Below are 10,276 nucleotides of genomic sequence, written 5' to 3'. Positions count from 1 at the left end.
TAATCTCACCATCACACACTTCCAGACTTGTATAACATATCACATTCAGTTACCACATGGAGAAGTTGATATGGGACTTATCAGAGGTAGTGTTTCCCAGAGGGAAGCAGGCTGCTGTTTTGAAGGGAAGAGAGAAAAATGGTGGATACAAGGACTCTGAAAATTAGACTCTGAGTCTCTAGTTTATGGCAAAATTAAGAAACAATCATTTTTAAAATTTTAATATCATTTAAAGATGCTTATTTTTTATTTTAGAAATAATCTTTAATTTCTAGTTAAACAGATGTATCAGGTAATAATTCATGGGCTTAAGTCTATTGATGCATTTACTAAATTAAAATCTAAATATAATAACATCAAGAAAGGTAGACTTACAGTTAATTTTTTTTGCAAAAATTCCAAAGTGTCTTATTATCATTAAGACAGGTGATATACTCAGAAGAACATTAACACCATATTCCTTTCAGTCTTATAGGAAAGAAATACTGTTTTTTTAATTGAAGCATATTAAAGATAAGGCTACAGAGTGGGGTGATCATAAAACTTTGATCCTTCATTCTGATAGAAAACAGTCACTTTATAATAACAGTTTTTTGTGAGAATCTAGTTATTCAACATTAATGCATCTAAATTTAGCTCTTTTTTTATTAATTGCCATAAGGAATATTCATATACATATTAAAAGACTAATTTTCATAGTCTCTTTTATTAACATATATACCTGTAATTTAGACACAAATTAAAAACAAACCTCAGGTTATTTCTCAGAAACAAGCCGAAGTCTATGAAGAGGAACAAGGTATAATTCATTGAAATTAATTCAATTCATTGAATCCACTGAATTCATTAAAAAACATGAACTGCTTTTCATCAATGCCTTTGAAATCACTATTGCTCAAATCCACAATTCAAATATAACCCTTGGAATTCCTAAAAAGATGAGTTCGTTGAAATAGGTGACTGAGGAATACCTAGTCTCCTCAGTCCATTTTTTTTTTTTTCTTTTGGAAGCAAGGGTAAAATTTTGCAACACATGCATGAACAGAAGTGCGAATGTGAATATTATTCACATTTTAATATCAGTAACTAAATTAACTCCCTAAGTTCTGAAAATAGATAACTGAATGCCGTGTAATTTACAAAATACCATCCCAGCCATTACATCAAATTATCTTAATAAAACCTATGAGATATGAGGGAGAGGTTTGGTAGATGGAGGTCACTACTGAAGTTACTGAGGCTAGGGTGATGTTGATGGGGGTAAACAAAGTAGGGCATTCAGGTACTTAGGGGTTCTTAATTATTGTCCTTGAATAGCTGAGGAAATAAAGGATTAAGAAAGAAATTGGATTGGAGCCCAGGTATTGCTGTCTTATCAAGGTCACCTTCCACAGAATTGTATTGAGTTTGGTTAACCTCTCTCATGAAGAGGGCCAGTGTGTGATCATTTCAGTTTGTGCTTTACGAGTACAGCCACAGAATTAAACTCCTGTTTCTTTTTATTATTATTATTCTCATTTCACCCAGTGTTCCATCTTCATGTCTTCTCTCCTTCGAGTGGCTTCTTTTTTTGTCTTTTTTTTTTTTTTTTTTTTGTGGGGAGAGGAGCAGAGGAAGAGGGAGATATCTTCAAGCAAACTCCCTGCTGAGCGTGGAGCCCAATGTGGGGCTCTGTCGCAGGACCCTGAGATCATGACCTGAGTCAAAATCAGGAGTTGGACACAACTGACTGAGCCACCCAGGCACCCCTCTTTGTCTTTGATTAATGTGTCACAGAGAGGTGACTGAGATCATAAGATTGCTGATAGTAGCATAGATAAGAATGGCATCATCTTCTCAAAGAATATGAAAATTGGACTTAGGACACATGGGCATTTCTCTCATTTCTGCCACTAATCACTAACATGAACAGGAAGGAACCTTTAAAGGGAGGAGCTGTTGTAATACCTGTATTATTTGCTTCACACAGTAAGAATAAAGGGAAACCACATGTTATTAAGGTTTAGAAAAATAAAGTACCCTACACATGCAATCTGTTTCTGTAAAACTCCATTTCTGTTAGACTGTGAATAAACTGAGAGCCAAATAACCTTTCTTAGGTACATGCTGGTATATAAATATATTCTCCATTAGTAACACACACACACACACACACACACACACACACACACACACACACAAAACAGGCTTGGAAGGATTCTTAAATTATTTTAGTCCAACCACCCCACTGTTGCTTAGATACATTCAGCATATATGGAAATTATATAACTAATGAAGGTATTAGATCTCATAGCCAGACATAGCACTCTAAGGCATGTCTATTTAATTTTTATACATTGTAGTCATGCATTAAGATGGAAGTTTTGGAATCATGGAAAATATGAATATATGTACAATGGAGTTGTAGTTTACTTGAGGATTAAGTGAGCAAGTCAGCATTAAATTGCTCATAATGACTTGGACCAGGGCTGTTAAGGTTTAAGAGTCATAAACTAGCTTGTTTTGTTTCTCCACATTGATGTTGTGCATTATTGGAGGCTAAGATTTACCTTGGGGAGGAGGTTGAAAGTGGTGGGTTCAGGTGGCAAATAAAGGAATGGTTTCCTCTTTTTTTGCTGACTTCTTCAGGTTTCATTTGCTTATGTTATATGTGTGTATTCTGGCACTCACCTGGACCTAACTTTATATCTAGCGTTGTTAAAAAGCACTACCTCTAACCCTGCGGTCTGTTGCTCACAGCCACAGGAAGTGTTTGCATCTGTCTTCGCACACCCTCCATGCTTCCCTGCGATCTCTTTTATCTTGATCGTTTTTGTAAAACTTCAGCAACTTCATTTTAGTATAGCATGACCGAACATTTTAACATCGGAAACTTGGTCTTGAAATTCTTCCAAATGAGGACCAGCTCCCTCTCCTTCTTCTTGGTTGACATTGACCTTCAATTCGCAAGTCGTGGTAGAGATCGCAGCGCTGATGATGCATATATGAAGTGGCAGTGCCCGGAGGCCTGAAGAGTGATTTGATATTTGTAGGAGGACCAAGCACTCTGAGCTGGGGTTTCATGTTTTAGTCATGTTTTCTAACTCATTTCCTATTTACCTCCTCCAAAATCCAGATTTAACTTTTGGCAGACAAAAGTAATTGATAGCTAGGATATCTCTTCAGGAATTTTGCATAGATAATTCCCAGATAAGAAGTCAAAATCTCAGGGGCTCCTGAGTGGCTCAGTCCTTAAGCATCTGCCTTCAGCTCAGGGCGTGATCCCAGGGTCCTGGAATTGAGCCCCGCATCAGGCTCCCTGCTCTGCTGGGAGCCTGCTTCTTCCTCTCCCACTCCCCCTACTTGTGTTCCTTCTCTTGCTGGCTGTCTCTCTCTCTGTCAAATAAATAAATCAAATCTTTAAAAAAAAAAGTCAAAATCTCAATATGTATACACACAGACACATATCAGTATACATGTAGGTGCGCCTATAGGAAAAGCTCATTGTTGCCCCTTTACCCTCAAACTCTTGACACTTCTGATCTCAGATACATAGGTTTTTCTTGGCTAGAAATTCTGACACTGCCTGTTGCTAGGGCATACCCCACAGGTGAAGGGCTCAGTACCACAAGACTGCCCCCCTGTATCACATGCCAGTTGTAAGTGGTGGGTCCCCAAGATCACCCACAAGTTCTGACTTGGCTACAAATGGGAGGTACCCATGACCCCCTCCTCAGATTTGATAATTTGCTACAGCAATTCACAGAACCCTGGGAAATAGTCACTTATTATTGCAGATTATTAAAATATGAAGGATATTTTAAAGGACACAAATGAACAGCCAGATGAAGAGGTACATAGGGAGAGGTCTAGAAGGGTCCCAAGCACAGAAGCCTCTATCCTCATGCATTTGGGGTGCATCACCCCCAGGACATAGATGTATTCACCAGCCTGGAAGCTATCCGAACCCCTTAGCTCAGGGATTTTTTGAAGGCTTCATCACATAAGCGTGATTGACGATTGATGATTAACTATAACCTCTACCCTCACTACCTCCCCTGAGGATGACAGGTGAAGCTGAAAGTTTCCATTTTCTAATCATGGCTTGGGCTGTGGGTGACCCGTCCCCATGCTGAAGCTATCCAGGAGCCACCAAGAGTTGCCTCATTAAAACAACAGATGCTCCTATCACCAAGGAAATTCCAAGAGATTTAGAAGCTCTGTGTCAAATGGGGTGGAAGATAAATATTATAACAAAAGATGCTCTTAGCACCTTTATCACTTAGGAAATTACAGAGGTTCTAGGAGCTCTGGCAGGACCTAAGAATGAACACCAAAATATATATTTCTTACTATATCATCGTATCATAATGCATATATAAAAAATATTTATATATCTCTCATGAATCTTCTTAGGTTTCTACCTCACTAAATGAACATTCATTAGCTCACACTCTCTGTTCTTCGTTGAATTTTGTGCTACTCTTATTAGTTATCAAGATGCCTCTGGAGTCTCAGTGTCTGGGCTTATATTCCCAAACTGTTATTCCCTAGCCATGTGACTTAGGACAAATTACTAACCTTTCTGAAACCTCGGTCTCCCCATTTACAGATTACACAAATCTTCTAGGATTGTTGGGGGATGTTGAAGGGTTAGTGCAGCAATCATATAAATAATTATTAAATATTAGCTGTTAAAGAAAATATGGCATATATATGTAACATATAATGAATATATATAACTATATAATTAGCATAAAATATATAAATGATATATAGTATATAAATATATAATATGTATATAAAAATAAAATATGAATTGTATTATTAAATATATTTATATGATATAAAATAAGTATTCATATTATATTTATCTTATAAATAAAAAACATAAAATATGCAATACATAATTATATATAGTTTATTATATAACTATATAGATTGCAACACATATGTAATCATATAATGATATAATATATAATTTTATATACAATGGAATATTATTCAGCCATAAAAAAGAAATCCTGACATTTGCAGCATCATGTCTACATCTTGAGGGTATTAAAACAGAGAAAGGCAAATACTGCAAGATCTCACTTTTATGTGGAACCTAGAAACATTGAACTCATAGAAACAGAAAGTAAAAAGGCGGTTGCCAGGGGTTGAGGGGTGAGGGAAATGAGGAGACGCTGGTCTAAGAATACAGATTTGCAGTTTTAAGAGTATGCTCCAGGGATCTAGTGTACAGCATGGTGACTACAGGCAACAATATGGTTTGCATACTTAAAAGTCGCCGTGAGAGTGGAGCCTTAATGTTCTCACTGTAACAACAACAAAATGGTAATTATGTGAAGGATAGGATGTGTTAACTAACCTTATTGTGGTAAACATTTTGCAATAAAATAAATGTATAAAATCATCACAATTTTACACCTTAAACTTATACAATGCGTGTCAATTATCTCTCAATAAAGCTGGAAGAAAATAGCTCATATTACTCTCCTTTCAACCTTTGTTTTTTGGTTTTATCATTTACATACTCACCTAATTTCCTCATCTAGGGGCGCCTGGGTGGCTCAGTCCATTAAGCATCTACCTGTGGCTCAGGTGGTCCTGGGATTAAGGCCCCCATCAGACTCCCTGCTCAGTGGGGATCCTGCTTCTCCCTCCGCCGCTCCCTCTGCTTGTGTCTCTTTCTCTCTCAATATCTGTCAAATAAATAAATAAAATCTTTTAAAAAATATTTCCTAATCTAATTTGTAAACTTCTAAATAAGGATTTTATCCTCCCTAACTTTATTTTCTAGTGCCTATTATCTTATACAATGAGAAAGTGTGTAGCTCTTGTAATAAGTGTGGACTTTGTGGTCGGAAAGACATGCGTTCATTCAAATCTGGATTCTGATACTTAAGGGCAAGCCTCATTTTTTCATATACAAATTTAGAATAATAAAAGTACCAAAGTCAAGGTTATTACTGAGTTTTTATAAAATAAACTATACAAAGAACTTAGCTCAGTACTTGCCACACAGTCTAACAACATCTGTTAGTGTGGTAAGAGTATCTCTTACTGTCATCACCTGGGGAGAAAGAAAAAGGGCTCATGCATGTTTTGAAAATGATCAAAACTATTAGAGAGGAAATGTACAAAAATATGAACTGATTACATATAATCTACAATTCTTTCTCATGCATATGGTGAAATTAGTCACACTTTTTAAAATGGGCAGAATTATATCCTAGAACTATAACGTCTTAGAGATAGCACATTTTCCCCTCACTCAAGCAGATCAGAAAATGGAGACCTAGGAAACAAAATTGGTTTGTTAAAGAGGCCACCTATCTTTAATGATGTTTTCTTGATGACCCCTTTTAATATTCTCTGACCTTCATTTCCTCCAATGGTAATCTGTAGCCAACATAAAAGTAGCCATTTGGAAAAGATTTCTAACTTACCTTGTCTGCTCTCATATACTCGTTCTTCTATTTCTTTCCCTCATATCTGGGACAGGAGATCTAGCTCATCATTTAATTTGAGCTTCAAAATATCCTTGTGCACTATATAGGGCAGGTATAATTATAGGCAATTTTAAAATGAGAAATAGCCCCAGATAGGTTAAGTTAGTTATCTATAGTCATACAGCTGTAGTCACTGGTAGGCAGGATATGAAACTTCTCTTTGAACTCCAGATTCAGTGTTCTTCCTATCACATCAGTCTGGTTTTGACTTTCAAGACTGATTGGGCCAGGCCCTTATGCAATGGGTACTCTTTAACTTTGGATGAAAATTGTGCCTCATGCCATCAACTCTCCAATCAGTCAGTAAGTGTCAACTTCATCAAAAGCATCATAGTGTTTTATAACCAGAGGAGAGAACAGGTCAACAAAATGTTGCAAGAGAAGAAAAAGATTTATATAGGAAACATATTAGCAAGAGAACATGCTTTGTGGATGCAGCTAAAATAAGAGTTCTGTCTAAGGTAAGTATCATGTCTATTTGGTTGCTCCTTGGAATTCCATTCCTAATGCAGTGCTATTTGCTTAGGAAAAACACGTTTCCAGCAAAAAACCCAATTTAAAATGTGCAGATCTTTTCTATTATAAATCAGTCTATAAAGACACTATTCACGTGTATAAAATACAGGAGTTTTTGATGTTCAATTATCTTGAAGCTTATTCCTAGGAAAATAAACATCTGAATTTTTGTTTTTATTTTTACTTTTGACCTCGCTCCAAAATGCCGAGTATAAGTTCTCATACACAAAAAACACTGAGAAAATGTTATTCACCAACTTACTGAAGGTAAACCTTATTGAGCAAAAACACTGTCCAGTGTCTTGGAGGGGCTGGAGTCAATAATTCATCTCCTTGTAGACACAAGTGAAAAGCAACTCTCAGCAGATCTGCCTGCTCCTGCTCTGTGTGGTGATTGATGGATGAGGAAGTAGGCGGTGAGTGCTCCTAAGGATTTCTTGCAGAGTTCATAACCTAGAGTGCAGGGATAACTTAAGTGATAGACTTTATATGGTCTGCAACCCACTGCTGATATTATGCAAATATTCCTACATAATGTTATGTATACACCTTAAATGAAACATGTGTAAGCTTAGTCTTTCGTTAATAATCTCTGGTGTAAGCCGCCAACGTGGCTAACTCAAAGAATTAGATAGCAGCAAGTCAGAAGAGAGTTGTATAGCCCACTACTGCTTTCACAGAATCAGAAGGAATTGCTGAAATGTTGAGGCATTGCTGTTTTAACTTCACTCCCCCAGTCATTGTGGGCTATAGGTAGGATGGAGTATTGAGATAATGCTCTTTAGCCATGAATTTCAAGTGGAGGTTGTGAAGATTGAGAAGATTATATTGCCTACTTCTGTTAGGTATCTAAAAATATCCCATTAGATTCGTCATAAGTGATACACATGAAAAATGTGGAATGAACAGCTATATAAGGAATGGCAGAGCTGAGAATTTTAGGATAAAACAAACTAGATATGTCAGGAGCAGCATCTGTCTCCAGAGAAGGGAGTAGATGGCTAATTGTATTACGGACATTAAGGTAGTCATTTATTAAATGTTAGGCTTCTTAATGTTCCAGAAAGTTGTTTTACTTCCAAAAATTGAGTCTTCTGTATTGTACTTTTTAATAGACTCGAGATTTAATATCTGCTTCCATCACACTTCCTTCTCTGCTTTTCTTCCCATTGGGTTCTGTCTTCATTTTCTTCAACCCTCTTGTATTGCAAGCTCCAAAAAACATTTATTTTGTCAATGTCTATATATCCTATATAGGAGATATATAGATAGATAGATAGATAGATAGATAGATAGATAGATAGATAGATATAATTTTTCATATATGTGTGTGTGTATGTGTGTGTGTATGTGGAATTTTTCTATATGCAAACATCTGTGTTGTAAAGAAGATAAGAGGAAGTATTAACTTCTGTGCTAAATGTCCTAGATATCTCTTTTCTGCAGATATTTCAAGCCTACGAATCTCTTTTGTATTTTTTCATTATTCCTATTAAATGCATGTGATTTATAGTGAAATTTGCAGAGGTAAATCAGTATCACAGAATAGAATATACTGTAAATGCCATGGTTCTTTGATAAAAAAGCTAAGTGACATTGCCTGTTTTGGCAAAAATTTCTTCATTCCTACCGTGGGAAGATAATAGTTGTCAGTTACTTGGAATATTTTCTTCTTGTTAGTGGATTTTATCTATGATTTATATTGAATTTCTAAAGAGGAAAAACACAGATTTCACTTGGTTGAGACCAAGAATGCAAGGAAATTACGGAAATGCCAACTCAAGGTAATTGCCAATGCTCAGAGGCCAACTCTGTTGATTATGTTTTTCTAGATTTGACACCATCTTTTCCTAATGATGGCATTTTATGGGCCACAGGGTTTAGTATTTAAAAAATTCAGCACTTTATTGTAGATGCTCAAAGGAAGAGAATTATCTCAGTTATTAAACTGAGAACAGTCTGTAAAGCAACCATATTAATTTATTCATGCACTTCCCAATGCTGTAATTAGAGGTGAGAATCACATTCTTAGCAATCAGTCTGTTCAACCTGTAATTACCAGTGTCCTGGAAGGATAATATTTATTGCATTTTTTAAATGGTCATAATATGTGATCAGAATTACAAATTTTTTGAACTTCTCATGGTTTGGAGTTACCTGCTTGAGAGTTAAACATTATGTTAGAGACCAGAGCAAAGTTCAAGCTTAATATATAAACATTTTTCTCTTTGGTTTAAAAATAAGCAAATGATATAGATACAAAATACCTTGTTCATACAATAGAGAACCTCAGCTGTTACAGATAATCAGACAAGTTTTGTGGTTTGATTTTAACTTGATGTCTATTTCTAAATTATTAACAGAGGAATTTAATAAAGATTCCAACTATTTGACTTCAAACTTTCAGATTATTCGAAATTTCAGTTATATTCAAGCCTGAGGATGCTTTCAAATAATAAGAGCCCTTACTTCCTATCTGGAGTTATAATTTTTTTTTTAAATCAAGTAAGTAGATATCTTCCTAAGCCTGATGAAGAGAACTAACAATTATTAAACTCCCAAATTATACTAACCTGGGTAAGCTTAGCTCTTTATAAAGTATATTGACATTTATGGTAGGAAACAAAGAGCTGACTGGGGTCATTTCTGCGCTGAGAAATAAAAAGTTTTAGTTTGAATTATGTAGCAATATGTTGTGCTTTTTAAATGTACCACCAATTAAACTGCCCTCTATTGCCTGAATAGTGCCAGACGCCATTTCATCTTAATGTCCACATAGTTTCTGGTACAGTGTGACCATTTAATCATACTGCGAGAGATGCAAATGTGTTTTTCCAGTTGCTTATTTCATATTGTTTTCCCAATAGATCTGGTTTCCATATCGAAATGGTGCACAGAACTTACCAAATGTTAGACCATAAGTGTGTTTTGTATCTGGTTTGTTCAACTACTGTGCACGCTTCTCACCACACCCCTTCCTTCCCCCTTCCTTTTTCCCTGACTTCCTTTCTTTCTTCTCAGTGGAAATGAGAGGAAGACATCTGATGTATTCTTTGTTTCTGTGATTATTTGTAATGTTAGAGCTTTCAGATCCAACTTCTGGTGACATTTTCTCAATTATAAAACTCAAAAGACATTGATTTACTTTCAGAGGCTTCTCAGCCAGGGCAGTAGTCTGTCAGAATAAGGTGCTGGGATCAAAATGGGATGGTTGTTGTAGGCAGAGGTCTTTCCCCTCCTCCACCCCAAATAGGAACAGAACA

Source organism: Ursus maritimus, unplaced genomic scaffold, assembly GCF_017311325.1.
Source record: "Ursus maritimus isolate PB19 unplaced genomic scaffold, ASM1731132v1 scaffold_14, whole genome shotgun sequence".
NCBI classification, from domain to species: Eukaryota; Metazoa; Chordata; class Mammalia; order Carnivora; family Ursidae; genus Ursus; species Ursus maritimus.
The sequence above is the reverse complement of the archived record's forward strand: the minus strand, read 5'-3'. Positions refer to the sequence as shown.